General features: G+C 40.5%; 1 long non-coding RNA gene across 1 annotated transcript; it reads right to left on the bottom strand.

The window, feature by feature from the left end:
* Positions 1-11349: 11349 nt before the first annotated feature.
* On the bottom strand, positions 11350-15958 carry LOC138836846 (uncharacterized). Its single transcript, XR_011375088.1, has 3 exons — positions 15879-15958; positions 12491-12589; positions 11350-11431 (listed from the first exon to the last, which is right to left on the bottom strand). It is a non-coding gene; the product is annotated as an uncharacterized lncRNA (long non-coding RNA).
* Between the last annotated feature and the right edge of the window lie 321 nt (positions 15959-16279).

Genomic DNA, 16279 nt, shown 5'->3' with positions numbered 1-16279 from the left:
TTCCCAGTTCTGATAGACTCAAGTCCCCAAATGAGACAAGAGCAGTGTAAGGTTTAAACCTGGAATGAGGGAAGGGCTACACTGTACTACCATCAGATTCCTATGCGGGTCACCTCACTGATGTAATGATACCTGCAGCAAGTCAATCCCTCCTGCAAAAGACGACAACTGGACTGTTTAAACCATTTGTTGTCCGTGGCTCATGCCTATGGTCCTCGCTATTCAGGAGACTGAGACCAGAGGATCAAGTTCAGTGCCAGCCCAAGGGGACTAACCTGAGAGACTCTTATCTCCAATTAACTAGCAAAAAACAAAGCCAGAACTAGATGCATAGTGCAAGTAGTAGAGCACCAGCTGCAAGTAGAAAAGATAAATAAGAGTGTGAGGCCATGAATTCCGGCTCCAAAACCACCACAACAAAAGGCTTTGTCTTCCACAACGTCTTATCAACAAGGGCTACGGATTGGAAGAGAATGTATTTTAATCATTTCACAGCTAAGAAGACAGATTCAGGGAGGTTGGCTTGCCTAACCTCTTTGTATGAACAGGGTCTTGACGCCTCCCACGCCGTAGACATTCACTCTTCCAGGACTCACTGCATGGTGGGCTGCAGAGGTTTCTAACTTTCACCTTGTTCATGGTTTCTCATAGCGGCTGGGACACCGATCTAGCTTGAAATGAAAGAAAGTTAGGGAAACTGTGAACCTTGAGAAGAGTAGTCCAATCTGCCTGGGTCAGGGAGAGTAATTCATATTTTCATGGAGGCATGGAAAGCGAAGTACAAATGGGTTAAATGAGAAGCCATTTGCTCTCTTCTATCTAGGAGAGGAGTTGTCATTGCTTGGTGAAATGAGTGCCTGCCTATTTTATTTATTCTCTTAGTGTAGCTAAATCTATCAGTTTCCATGGTGCCCTGTGTTCACCATGGAAACTCTGACATGCTCGTATGCTTTAAGGGGGAAAAAAATACACCAAAAATTTGAGATGGGATAAATGCATTCCTTTTAAAACTGTGTTCTTCTGAGTGGGAGGCTTTGATGGGTAGCAAATCAAAGATCTCAGTTCTGAAGGAAGAACGCAGGCTGGCCTATCCATCAAAAAAGGACCTTTGTGCCCATCTCCAGATTACTTTATCTGTAGAGCAATAAATATATCTGTATCTCACTTCTGCAATTACTGGCAGTCAAGAAATGGTCCAACCCACATTTTGTTGTTTTATGAGAAATTACTGCGTGTGTGTGTGTGTGTGTGTGTGTGTGTGTGTGTGTGTGTGTGTGTGTGTGTGTGTGTTTCCCAATTGTTTGCTCATTCAAGTATTTACTGGGCATCTATTTTATAACAGACACTATGCTAAGCCCTGTGGTTATGACTATGTATAACACAGATATTGTCTTGTATGTGTAAAACGTACACTAGTCTTATTTCTACCAGATCCAAGAATAAGAGCTAATAAGACTACACATATGTGTAGGGACCAAAGACATAGGAGGGCAGACGTATGAGGATTGAGGTTTGAGGAAGCCTAAGAAAAGTTAGTGCAGCACAAATGTAAAGCAAAAGGACTATGGGCATGACTCAAATGGTAGAGCACTTGCCTGGCCAGCACAATGCCCTGGATTCAATCCTCAGTTACCGTACATGCACAAAGCTGAAAATAATAATAATAATTATTATTATTAATTTTCATAGTATTACCATGATATTGACTTAGAATGATGGGTGAATACTATGGGTCAAATCTAAATGGTGTGAATTACTAATGAAGACTGACATTGAGGTGACACATGGAGAACAGTAGAGAAGTGTTTCTTTAGCATTCTCTGTTTTGAAGAAGTCTCCTTTTTATTTAAAAAAAAGTAGCTACTTTATTACTTTGGTACAATTGACATATGTTCCTTAAAACAATTTGAGCAGTAAAAGAATACACAGCATCTTATTCCCCAGATATGCCACCCCACACACTTGTGAAGTTCTTAGAAAAATATTCAAGTATGGACATGACCACTCAGGTCTAGAAACTGACGGAAGGAAAAGCAAGCAGATGCAACGCTTCCACTAACTTGCAGACAAGCATTCGAACTTGTAGAAATGCAGACATTTCCTTGAATTTTAATGAAGAAGACTTCAAAATGAGAAGACTGGGCTTGTGATTTGAATTTGTCTTTTTTTTTAATCTAGGAATTATTTATCTATTTATTGGTTTTTCACATTAATTCTCCCTCCCCCCTCCCCCACTCCCCCTCCCCCGCCTTGTGAGGTTATCACAAGGAAGTTACGATTTAACCTGTCCATCCACATGTCTAGGGCTTCTTGACCAGTTCCCCTCCACTATTCATTCTCCTTTCTTCCTTCTTCCTCCTGCGCCCAAGTTACTTTTATTTGCCTTTTATTTGCCAGGCAGATGCTGCGACACTACACCATGTCTCCAGCCTGGTTTTGGTACAACTCATTTTCAGGTGTGTGTGTTTTTTTTTAAGTTCATTTTATTTTGCTAGGATTTTGCTCATTCCTGGATTGGGCATAAACTTCCTATTTTATACTTCCCACCGTGGCTGGCTGTCAGGTGTGCATCACTACACCCAGGTATCATGAAGAGGAAGTCTTTTGAACTTTTTTGCCTGGGGTGATCTCGCATCATTATCCTCCCTCCCAGTCTGAGTAGCTGGGCGTCCAGGTGGGAGCCACTGTGCACAACATTGATTTGAACTGAGTGTTATCACGGGGATTTTTATGGCAAGGAGCTTTACCTTTCAGGGAGAATTTAAGTTCCAGGTAAGCAGTGGTCTCCTGTCTCACTTGTCCTGCTGATCCTGAGAATCAAGTCCCATTCAGCAAAGGTGAGCTGATGCTACTTCTCCACCACAACAGTAAGCTCAAAGCAGACATGACCTAGCCAGCTCCCTTGGTGTACCTTTCCATTATAACATGCAGTATGAGGATATCTAATTTTTTTCCTCCAAAGAACATGTGGTAAATAGAAGCAGTATCTTTGAGTCCTTATTCCAGCTCAACCACTAGCTGATGATATCTTGAAAAAGTCCTTCTTTGTGCACCTTGTCACCTGCAAGTCACGTAGTGTCATTGGTCTGTACTTACTCGCCCTCGAGAAGGTATTTTCTTATTTCTCTTGCCTCCTTTTGACATTGTAAGAGTATTTTATCAAGGAAGCTATTATAAGATAGAAACTCAATGAATTGCTTAAATAAATTATTCCACCATTTTTCATTAGTTATAGGCTAAAATGACTACTAGTCAGAGCTTCAGGTTAACATGAACTTCCTAGTATATTACCCTATTGAGCTCATATAAATAAACCAGAAGCGGATCTAACAGTTCACTTGGTCCATGACTTCTAGGCTAAGTTGAACAAAGTTCTGCTTTTAGCATATTTTTTCAGATAGGGCCTCAGGTTGTGTGCCTGGGCAGCCAGAGTGGGGGATTATTCCACCTCTACCTTCTGCCTCGCTGGAATGACAGGGGTATGTCACCCGACTCAGCTTTGTTTCTTTGGGTAAGAACTCTTCAACCGGAAAGGCTCACGATGACCTTTCAAGTAGCTGGATTGTAGGCATGCACTGATACACCTGGCCTGTAAGATTTTCATGACCTTGAACATATAACCTTGAAGTCAATTTGTCCATGCCAGCATTATCATTTAGCTACTTTCCATAAGCTGAAGTTTATTATAAAATCCAGTAAATTTGCATTGGATCAACTACAACAAAACACCTGGTTCAAATGAACCACCACAATTGAAAAAAACTGTGCGTTGATCACTTGTGATCATCAAAATTTAGCCTGTTGATTATGAGGGAAAGTGCTAGAAAGAAGGCTTTGTGGGTTATGCATGGTTCATATGATTAAGACACTAGTAGACTTGTTGGATGAAGGACTATCTCTATAAAAACAGCATGCCACGTAACTCATGGAAAAAATATGAGGATAGATACTATCTCCTAAAATGTAATAAAAGCGTAATTATACAAATTCCCTTTCCCCAGTTAAACGTGATCAATTTTTGTTGTGGTCAAGCCTTCTTCATGTGCTGGGTAGGCTACGCTTCTCTGTGCCACTCAGTCACATACCCTTTATCATGTATTTAGTTAACAAACATCTGTTAAGCATCTCCTCTATTCTGGGCCTTCCATTAGGCCCCAGGAAGCAAAAGAGTAAGACAAAATAAAGCAAAAACCATGACTGTCACCCTTCAGAAGTTCCCAAGGTAATGGTGAAAATGGACAGGTACAAGAACTATGGGAAATTATACATAGAATAGTCCCCTCCCCAACGCTGGCACATTCCACTCACCCACTCCACACGAGACTTTGGGAGGACTAGGTCTGTCTCCTCTTTTTTACTCCACGGTTACAGTGCTTAATGCAGTCCCTGGCATGTTATACATTCTCGACAGACATTAGATGCTTTAAGTACAAGGCTGAAGTTTATGCATCAGATATAAATATTTAAGTGACATTGATTCCTATCTCAGAAGAATAGATGACTGAAGATATAGATCTGAGGCGATGAGTTTCAACTAAGTGTGGTTTTGTTCCCTGGAGCATGTTTGGCAATGTCTGGAGATATTTTTGGTTGTTTCGCTGGGGGTTGTGACTAGCACATTTGGCAGGGAGAGTCCAGAGAGACTGTTAACCATCCTAGGATGCACAATTGTCCAGTCCCGGTACTGATGGTACTGAGGTTGTCTAGGCAGTAACCCTCAGCTCCAGGATCTTAAAAGTTCAATGATCTTTGAGCTATTTGAAGCACGGTACAATCTGATAAAATAATGGACTTGAAAACAATCTTAAAATTAACATCATTTTTTATATTATTCTTGGAGGATGGCCTGCTGTCAGTTTTCCAGGGCAAAGAATGACCTTCAGCTCTGTTAGTTTTAATGTTCATGTTGAATCTGATTTGTATATTTATTTGTATAGAATATTCAGCCAAAGGTTGCATTTCAAAATCACATAATTTGTCCTAGTATGACTTTCTGAAGCAGGACAAAATAAACCAGTACTTTCTTCCATGTGTCAGCTTTAAAGCCATGCGTATTACTATGTTTTTTTTTGTTTGTTTTTTACTTTCTCCAGATTCATCAGCATACTGTTTTTGAAGGCACAGAGTATATTTTAAAAACAACTGGGTGTAATTGCTTAGGGACTAAGAGATGAATTTGGATGATTCAGGAAGTTGTCGTTTGTATGGGAATTGCCACTAGCAAAGGCTCATATACTGAAGACTTGGTCCTAAGCTGGTTGGCACTATTGTGAGGTGAATAGACATGAGAGGTGGATTTATCCAGAAGTGAGTTCAAACCTGAATGTACTGTGAGGAGGCAGGTTCTGTTTGGAGGAACGAGGTCTGTTGAAGAAGTAGGGACAAGGAATCTTATTTATTGTTAGTGGAAATGTAAATGAGTGTAGCCACGATGGAAATCAGTACAGATGTTTCTCAAAAACTAAAATAGATCTACCTTATGATCCTGCGACACCATTGTGAGCGTATGTTTAAAAGGAGCAGAAATCAACTTACAAGATGTACTTGTACACCCGAGTTTAATCACAGAACTATTCACAATTGTTAAGCTGTAGAATCTCCCTAGGTGTCCAACTATCAATGAAAGGATAAAGCCAACACAGTACATGTGCACCACAGAGCATTACTCAGACCTACAGAAGAATGAAATTATGTCATTTATAAAAAAAGGAACACAAATGGAGACCATCATGTTCAGTGAGATAAGCAAAGCTCAAAAAGCCAAATGTTGCATGTTTTATCTCTTGGGCACAATTCAAATCTAAAATGTTAATGATAATAATAGTAATAATGGAATATGTACATAAAATGGTATGTTTATAAGGGGCAAACTGGAGAGGAAGGGGAAAAGGGGAAGAGTAAGGGGTTAAGATTCCCTAGGTAGCCAGACATAGGTAGCTCATGCTTGCAATCCTAGCATTCAGGAGGCTGAGATCTACGGATCATAGTTCGAAGCCAGCCTGGGAAGGAAAGTCCATGGAACTGTTATCTTCCACCAGAAAATTGAAAGTGGCACTGTAACTCAAAGTGATAGAATGCTAGCCTTGAGCAAAAAAGCTCAGGGACAGTGTCCAGGTCCTGAGTTTGAAAAGATGCTCAAGGTATGATATGTATATATATATATTTATATTTACATATAGATGTATGAAGGTAGTATAATGAAACCCCATTATGAAACACACACACGTGTACACTGTTAATATCTATAGAATTATCACACTGCAACATCCTTTTATAATTAATGCATGCTCACAAAAAATAATCAAATGAAAACTAACACATATAAACAAGTTAAGAGATCTCATTCTGGCTTGGCTTTGACTAATACCCAATACATCTTAGTATGGAAATTCAATAAACTCTGACTTCTCCAAATTATTTTCCATTTATAGGATATTTCTACAACTTTCTCTCAAAGATTTTATTTAAAAAATTGATAACTTGATGAAGCCAAGAAAAACATGGATTCTGCTACATTTTTTATTTTTATTATTTTGTCTTTATTGTTATTATTTGTATTGGCCTATCTCATTGAACATGATGGTGCTTCCCCTTCCATGTAAAATTTGTTATTTCCATGGAAAAAAGTAGAACAATCATTCATTTCACTCTTGTGTGCTCTCTCAATAATAGCTTTGATAATGCTTTCCCAAATGCTAAATAGAACTTGATGAGGTCAAGGTACTATTCTATTCATTCTTCTACCACCAGGACACAGCAGGTGCCTAAAATGAAGATAGAAAAGCAAAGTAATTAAAAGCCTAAGAGTCAGCATCAGAGAAAGCTGGATTTGCATCCAGCTTAGCCTTGTAGCTTAATCTTCAATCTCACTTCCTTAAAATGAGAGTACAAATACCAACGATTTCACTATTAGAATTGGATGAGATACATGCAGTGCTTAGCATGGTAGCTGGTATATGAAGATATTCAAATAGCAATATTGTTTTTATTATCTCCCTAAGTGATTGCTTTTGTTGATTGCAATTGAAAATCACACACACCAGGAAGTCCAATACACCAATACACAGGAAGACATAAAAATAGACTCATTTTGTCAATGTGGATATTTACACAGCAAAAGGAGAAGAGCAGTCATTGCCTGCTCTAAACTGTGAAGATCTGTGTTTACAGATATCTATTACTAGGCAGAAAAGTGACCAATAAGGAACTCAAGAAGTATCACAGATCAGTGCCCACTATAATTTGCACTAATCATGACTTTTTATATAATAACCTGGCTCCACCAAGGAAGAGTAATTCCTTCGCATATCCCCAGCATAGTCATGGAAATACCAGGATTACCACAGAGCAAAACTCTTGCATTAGAAGCTTCTTAATATGGTAATAATGTAACATTATAGACTTTTGTGCCCAATTTCTTTCCCAATAGATTTTGAGGCCAGAATTGGGTATGTTTTCAGGAGTATGACAACAATCCAATGCATCTTTACTCAGAGGGGCTTTTATTCAGACTCTTCAGAAGTAAAAATGTAGATGTCCAATCAGCTCAGGAACTCCAGGACAGACACAGTACCTTGTATGTTACACAAAAAGGAATTGAGACTAACAAGCATTAACTGTCACATCCAAGGTAGCACTGCAAGTTGTATAAGATCCATGGATAAGTGGCAAGTAATTCAACTCTACTTTCAACAAATATTGTTGGTTTTGTAGATAATCAAGTTGTTAAAAACAAGTCTATGAGCCAGGTGCCAGTGACTTGTGTCTGTAATCCTAGCTACTCGGGAGACTGAGATCTAAGGATTGGGGTTCAGAACTAGCTGAGACAAGAAAGCCTATGAGGTGCTCATCTCCAACTACTTAAACACACACACTCACATATACAGAAGCCAGAAGTAGAGCCGTGGCTCAAGTGGTAGAGAGTGGTAAGCCTTGAGCACAAAAGCTCAGGGACAGTATCTAGGTCCTGAGTTCAAGCCTCAGGACTAGCACCAAAAAAAAAAAAAAAAAGAGGGCTATATTACTCACTGAAGACAGTCCCCATCCTTATTCCCTCCTCCTCTTTTCTTAATATTAGTCCTTGTGATGCCAATGGTTTCCATTCTTTTGACAAGGAATAGAGAGCCTGCTAGTTTCATCTAAGTGAGATTTGTTGTGTGTATGCTGGTACTGGGGCTTGAACTCAAGGCCTAGGTGCTATCCCTTAGCATTTATTTGCTCAAGGCTGGTGTCCTACCACTTGAGCCACAGCTCCATTTCCAGCTTTTTTGCAGGTTATGTGGAGAGAAGAGTCTCATGGACTTTGCTGCCTAGGTTGCCTTCAGAATATAATCTTCACATCTTCAGCCTCCTGAGTAGCCAAGATTATTTGTTTTCTGAGTCACTAGCATAATTTAGACATTAAATGAGAATGGAAGGGTTTAATATGCAACACAAAGAACCAGTTTGCTAACAAGGAAACTTGCTGACAACAAACTTATGATTACACAAATGCCAGTATCAGAGCTTTGCAGATTGGCTTTAGTCTTCCCAGCAGGCTGTCCCCACACATGCCCCAAACCAAGCATTAAAGCAACATTGCTTTAGTGACTATTTTGAACTCCATTCATGTAGTTACAGCAGTGTTATTATGGTGGAATTTCTAGCATCACTTGGGAGAATATTTATAGGAAGTTAGTATAGGAAGAAATGAGAGAGCTTTCCTAATTCTCCTTAAATTGTACCCAGAATGATCATCTATTTTTCCCACGTGAAACCAGGAGGCTTGCAGGCCTTGGAATTTACAAACAAATGATCAAAGGATAATTGTTTTGTAGCCTAAGGTCACAAAGCAAACTTTCTCAGCATGACATTCCCAAAGAACCATGTTCACAGAGATAAATGAAATCCAGTCATATCAAAAACTTACGTGCTGATTGTTGGAATGGAAAATAAAATTGGGTAGTAAAAGAGCTGATATCTGGACCCTTCAAATCAATAGGTAATATAGAGTGAGCCAAAAAGCAAGCAAGCAAGCAAGAAAGCTTGGAGATTGCTTCCTAAGCAGAAATTACTACTTGGTATCAGAGAAGGGTAGTTCTGAAATTGATAGTCCGTCAGCCTTTTCCTATTCCCCTGTTTTAAGTTGTTCTTGTAGATGACTGGACCCATCTCCCAGTTAGGCTGCCTGCCATGTATCATCCCATTTCGAAAACTGGAACCAAAATCTGGACAGTGCACTCAGGTCCAGGCTCAGGGATAGTGTGCTGTTGAACTTAAGAGGGTTAAGAGGCAAAGAAACTCCAGGAACTGTAAATGCTCAGGGTTCTGTGGGCTCCTTATGGGCTAGAGCTTTCTTAGTGTTTCTGGACTTTTGTCATAGTGTCCTACTGGGCATCCTTAAGATACTAGACTAGACATTAGTCTGTAACCTCTTGACCCATTTGGAGAACTTTAGAATTTATCAACAACAACAATAACCAAAAGGTGAGATGCTTGTGCTTGTCATTTACTTTCTAAGTGGATAAACATTGGTTCTGCTCTCTTTTTTCCCAGCTTTCTATTGGGCGATGTTGTCTGTCAGCAATGCCATCATTTCTACCCCACTTAGAATGGGGTATTTTTTCTTTACTTTTAGGCCTAAGGCTAGTGCTCTACCATTTGAGCCATAACTCCACTTTCAGCTTTTTTTTTCCCAAGGGGGTATGGGGGGATAATGAATTGTAGATATGAGTCTCACGGACTTTCCTGCCCGGCCTGGCTTTGAACTGCCATCCTCAGATCTCAGCCTTTTGAATAGCTAGGATCATAGGTGTGAGCTATCAGGGCCCAGTTTCCTTCTTCTGCTCTCAAGGAAGCCACGTGTGCTCACACTAGTTCAAGTTCTTGTCAGGGTATGGTTACAACTTGTGCCAGAGGAAAATTATCTCATTTTTAACAATATATATAAATTGTGTCTAAATATATCTTCTACCCACCTTGATAAGGCCCCTCAGAATCTAGACCTAGGTATATTCTCCCAGTTAACTACTCTTGAAATGGAACAGGAAGGGTAGTATAGTGCTTTTCCTACCTGCCCAGCCCCACTGAGTCTTTGATAGAATCATTGGGTGACTTAACTCTGATTGATTGACCTAGTGGTTGGGAGAAGACAATATGATGCTATATAGAGGAGAGACCTATGCATTACTTCAGAGAGAGAGAGAGAGAGTGTGTGTGTGTGTGTGTGTGTGTGTGTGTGTGTGTGTGTGTGTGTTCCTTAATGGAAAGGAAGAATGGATCATTTTTGCATATTTAGACAGTTCATGGGAATCTGGAGATTCAAGATTCCTGAAGGGGTAGTAATATGGAGTCACTGAAGTCCCAAGTTCATTTTAGGGAGTCAGCACAATTGTGGGTCATTGATGGTTATAGATACAAAGATAAAGTAGTAAGCAAGCAATTATTATAAAGCTTCTACATGGGAGAGGCGAAAGGTAAATCTTACGCCATAGTTAAAGAGTAGGTAGTCTAAGGGTTGATATTCTATGTTATACCGGTATCTTATTTTGGCAGTTAAAGATTGTTAGCATTGACCAATTGGTTTTTCTGTTAGTGGGGTAAGTTAGGAAGTCAGGTTGCTTTCACCTAGCAACAGCACTTAAATTGGCTATTATTCTTTGGGGCTCGCTATGTTCTTGCAAAACAAACATTTAAAATTCAACTCTTTGCAAAAGCAAAGCAAGGGGAAAGGGAGCTTTGGAAACCAGCCCCATGAGCCTATAAAATAGGGTCCTATTTTTCTTGTGAAACAACTAATGTCTCAAGACCCATGGCTGGTAGGAGGGTCGCCTTCTTGCTCACAGGCTTTTCAAGCAACAGTGTGTTACCTAAGAAGGACGGCCTGTGATTTTGTACTTGTGCGTCCCTGGCTATTCTCCTTTCCGTTCTCCATCTCTTGTGCGAAGCATTCATTTTCCCCCCAACTTTGGCATAGCACACGTACCTTGGCTTTTCTTACAATGAAGCCATAACCTTTAGTCCTCACATCCACAACCTTTTCTTCCCAATTTCACAGACCAGTACCTCTTGCTATATTTCCAAGGATGCCCTCTTGCCCTCACATTTAGCATTCAAATTGGTGCTCCATCAATCTCATCCTTTTGCTAGCTTTTCCCACAGCATCATGGAGGGTAACAACAACCCTTTCATTCCGCCGTCCTTACTGTTGCTACCTCCTCTCTGTGTTTCAAATGCCTAATACACTGCCTTCCTTGGCTCTGTGTGCCAGGTCACCACTGATACAGAATTTGTCTGATGTCGCCGTCAGTAGGCAGAGCTCACACAGCAATTCTGGCTAGGATTGCAGCCCAATAGGAGACAATACTCACTTACTATTACAGCTCAGCAGCAGGCAATGTCTGCCAGTGTTGTAGTTCCACTGCTGGTGGCTTCCTGTTCTTGTCCCAGGAATCTGAGAAGTGAAGTACAGGGTAATGGAGAATGAATATGAAGAACTTTATTCGGAACTGCTTGTAGTCTTAATATATCTTTGTGTTGTCCATCTCTGAATCCAGGGGTTTTTGAATCTCGGGCTGCGCGCCGGTTGACTGCCCTTAATATAATTAGGTAATTGGAAGGTGATGCTTTATTGGTCAGATCTCACAACATTCTCATTGGTTGTTACTTGGATCTCTTCTGCAAATCCTCTTCCCAGGGTCATGAGAAGGTTATTGACACTAAAATGGACTATTGAAGGACAGAGGCACAATGTTTGAACCATGTCTCTTTTGCACCCGGCTTTCGTTTGTTAGACCAAGATGCTATGCAGGGGCTCTGGTCCTAACTAATCCACCCTTTCACCACTGTCAAAGTGTTAGTAGTTGACAGCTACCAAGTTCCACCCATCAGTGACATAGTTCGATCTACACTGGAGTCCATTTCATTGTAAATCCTTCCTGAGCCCTCTGGGTCCTACCTTGGTATTCCTACCTCTCTACCACATAACACCACACACAGCTAAGCACAGCTAAGTTCACATGTGTCTCTTACCTATACCAGTTGTTTTACCCTTGGCTACATATAGGAATGTGGAACTTGGGCACTGATACATTTTAAAAGCTCTCTCCATGATTCTAAACCATAACACGGATTGAGAATCACTGTATTAAACCATGAGTTTCTCCATCATCACACACGTTCTAACTTGTCTTTAATCTCACACAACTAACACACGGTAACTATTTCTGAGTAAATAAGTAAGGGCTCAAGAAAGTCACAGGAGACAACTTGAGAATACTGCTTAGCCAGGTAAGCCATTACATCCCAGCACTCCTATTATATTGTAGTAGGTTTAGATAATGCAGAAACTTCTTTATTTAAAAAAATTCATACTGTCCTGTTCATCCCTCAACTGCCAGTTCATTGATTAGCTTCTCGGTCAATCCCTTCTCAAGTGTAGAATTTATAGCATCATCATACTTTGACCACATCTGAATCATTGAGCAGAGCATGTCATATTGCATTTGCTTACCTGAAGAAGTTCTCTACTGGACTATGAGTTCTTGCAGGCAGAAGCCATGTGCTTTCCATCTTTCCATTCTTTGGGTTCGACTCAATGCAGTGCTCACTCCTAGTTCAACCAATATGGAATGAAGCAAAATGAGATTACCAGAATCTCCAAGCCTTATTTTCCACCATCTTCCCATGGCTTGGTTTTCTCCTCAATTACTTGATGATAATAAAACTGAGAATGTTTCATGGTTTATAAGCCCAACGTGGTTGAAGTGGTAAACCAAAAACCTACCAACAGGCCTGACAGGAATGCTTCCAAAGGAAGATGGCCAGCACACTCTTTCTGTATCCTGTGTTCTTCCATCGATGATCCCCTAAAGACCACGTGCCCATACCAGTATCACATTCTCCAAAGCACACTCTCCTGTTTCCTCTTTCGCTGAAGCATCCTGTCCTTATTATTTAGTGAACACCAGCCAGGTGATAGAAGAAGAATCTGTGCTTGTGCAAAAAGCTTCGCATGGCTCAGAGTGAAGTAGACCAAGTATAGATTTGGAGCCTCTAACCAGTGGCATGAGCTTACGGTGGCCCTTCACTGCTTCTTACATAAGTCCTGAAGCATCATTTTCTATAAGTCAATGGTTAGACCTCAACAGGAATGATTCATCAAAGTGCAGTCAATCGTAAGCATGACTTGGGCTTAAACTTCACGATTGTATCTGTTTTGTAACACAGCTCTTAACTATCTAAAGAACCCAAGTTAGGGATTCTTTCTCCCCTCATACATTTATTTCCCTAGATTAATCTATTGCCTCCACTCTACCACAATGAATAAAGGAAAATCGCTTGGCATCTTATATCAGAAACATGACCACTTCCTTCTGTGAGGGCAGAATTGGACGAAGGGGCATTTCATGTCTACAGGGGAGGAGTGTTAGTTCCCTAACCATCTTGCTTTGAGTGCTTGTTCAGTGCAGTGTCCTAGGGCAGATGGAAGTCAAGGGAGATAGTTCCAGTGCTCAGCCAACAATGCCTGGCACGTTCCAGTCATGTTCAGGAAATCTGTACATGAGCTCTGGCTCAAGAATTTGTCAGATTTCCTCTTCCTATCAAAATGAGGAGACTGGACCCAGTCTGATCTGGGCTTTTAAATATTCAAGTCATTCTCCTCATTCCTGCCCTCCTTGTGGTGCTTACAAAGAAACTGTCTGATTGGCATTTGGTTTGGGATCTGGATTTCACTAGCAAAGAAACTTTGGGGCATTTACATTTTCTATTGTCAGGTAAATACTCCAGTAGTTTGTCTGTTGTGAGTTAAGTGAGTTAAGTGAGCACGAGGTCATTGTGCGGGATATCCTTAGAGCCGAGTAATACCCTATCTGCGGAACACTAAAACCAAAAGCCAAAATCTGAGATGGAAAAAGATAGCAGGCAGTGGGGGTCTCAACCAGCAATTCTATTCCAGCACACTTGGTCCTCATCCTGTGTGTGGTTTGACTAGGGTGCTCCCTGAGGACAGAGGTACACAGAGAATGCTCAGGGCTATGAAGGCAAAGCAGGGTGGGGTGTGTGTGTGTGTGTGTGTGTGTGTGTGTGTGTGTGTGTGTGTGTGTGTGTGTGTGCGTGTGTGTGTGTGTGAGCAAACTCAGTATGCCAGGAGGAGCAATCCACAGTCGGTGCACCATCCAGCTGTGTCTGATTAGTCTCTGGTTTACTTACGGGAAGAGGACGCTGGATTATTCTGTTGAATGCTAGGATAATTTTCTCAGGCAAAAGGAGGGAGTAATTTTATGTCCTCTCTCATTGCCAGGCAAGGACAGACATCTTTTTAAAAAAATCCTCCAACAAGACCCCACTCGATCTGAGAAGTACATTTCAGCAGGGTTCATTGTATTGCTTTTCACTGTTTTATTTTGACTACTCTATTGCCTTCTGAAAATAAGCTAAGTGGTAGGCAAAAAAAAGGAATCAGGCTATATAAAGATGCTGGCAGCGAGCCTATCCCCCAGGACTCCTCTGAAAGTTTAGTGCTGACTTGAAAGTGAGTAAAGAACCCCCACCAGGGGGGCCGTCAAGATACTGATGCCCATAATGAACCTATGCTAATTATATTAAGCATTAGCATGTTTGTGATATTGCACATTGCAAAGTGAATAATAGCTTCTTCCTTCTAGTATTGTGCAAAGGTAATAGATATAAAATGCCAACCATGTGGTAGGTGCTCACTAATGGTTACGGTGGTTTATAAATTTTTATCATGATTACTTTATAAGGAGCAGAGATTACCAATGTAGAACGAGATTTTTTTTTTCAGAAGAATGTCACAAAGCTGCTACCCATCAATCCCCTCATTTCCACTGTTCTAGAGTTTGCTCCACTTATCTTTTTTTTTTTTTTTTTGTCGGTCGTGGGGCTTGAACTCTGGGCCTGGGCGCTGTCCCTCAGCTCTTCGGCTCAAGGCGAGCACTCTACCACTTGAGCTACAGCGCCACTTCCGGTTTTCTAGTGGTTTATTGGAGATAGGAGTCTCATGGTCTTTCCTGCCCGGGCTGGCTTTGAACCGTGATTCTCAGATCTCAGCCTCCTGAGTAGCTAGGATTACAGGCGTGAGCCACCAGCGCCCGGCTTCCACTTATCTTGCAGGGGAAGAAGGGATTTGCAGAGAGGAACACCAAATAGCAAATGAACACCTCTATCACTTTCTATTCATTAAGCTATAGAGATAGCTTTGTAACTGCATCAAGGCTTACACGGTGGAAAGTTGTCCAGAAATAGTCACACAGCTCTCGTTTACACTTTAGTTCTCTGCCACTTACATTCACGGCATTCTGATATTAAATACTTATCCACGTATCACAAGCCTTTGCACTGAGGGGTAGGGTGTTAACTGATAACAAAATCCAGTAAACAGCAAGCCTTAGGAGACTTAGGCTCAAATAAAGCTACCAGCAATATACTTAACAGGATTGAAATAGGAGCCAACGTTCGCTCTAACAAATGGTTTATAGAACCAGAGAGATAAGAAAAATAACAAACAAGCCAAAAGTCAACGAGAAACAGGTAGATAAAAATTGGAGGGATAGTCATCTAAATTCTCTCAAACAACTTCCTAGGAGTACCATTGTTGCGTGAAACAGCAGAGCTTACAGCATTGTGTCTCATAATTCGAGTCATTTGATTCTAGAAACAACAATGAGCAGATACCACAAGAGAATTTCCAGGAATTAGCAGAGTGAATTAGAACAAGAATTAGAACAGTCTGTCCATAGACACATTGTGGATTGTCCTGGAGAGAGTCTTCCTTGTAAATCTTTTTTTTTTTGGTTCTGTTTTTTGTTCTAATCTTTCTTTATTTCAGAAGAGATTTGCTTTTTCAACGAATTTTCTGAAGTAGGAAAATAACAAACCTGATTTTATTTCAACCGGAGTCACGTACTCATTTGAAAGAAAAGGGAATAATTTCTACTCCACTCCAAGTTAAACCATCATTCCACATAACACTGATCCTGCAACATAAACATGGTTCTATTAAGTCTGATAAAAACAATTATAAATCTACAATGCACTGGATGTCCCAGTTGTAACCATGCAAGTGTCCACTTTGAATCATAAGGGTCATAAAAATGTTTTATTCTGGAAATTTCCCTAGGAATGAGTGTTCTGTTTCTGGGCTGGCCTATCATACTCTACTGCTCTGGTTAAAAAAAATAGGAAAAGAGATATTCTCAGAAAAGATCAATAAGTTAAAAGATATTTCTGAAACACAGAGTAAAATCAAATGCACTCAATATTCACAGCCCTTGGTAAT

Source organism: Dipodomys merriami, unplaced genomic scaffold, assembly GCF_024711535.1.
Source record: "Dipodomys merriami isolate MVZ:Mamm:240054 unplaced genomic scaffold, mDipMer1.0.p SCAF_26, whole genome shotgun sequence".
NCBI lineage: Eukaryota > Metazoa > Chordata > Mammalia > Rodentia > Heteromyidae > Dipodomys > Dipodomys merriami.
The sequence above is the reverse complement of the archived record's forward strand: the minus strand, read 5'-3'. Positions and strand labels throughout refer to the sequence as shown.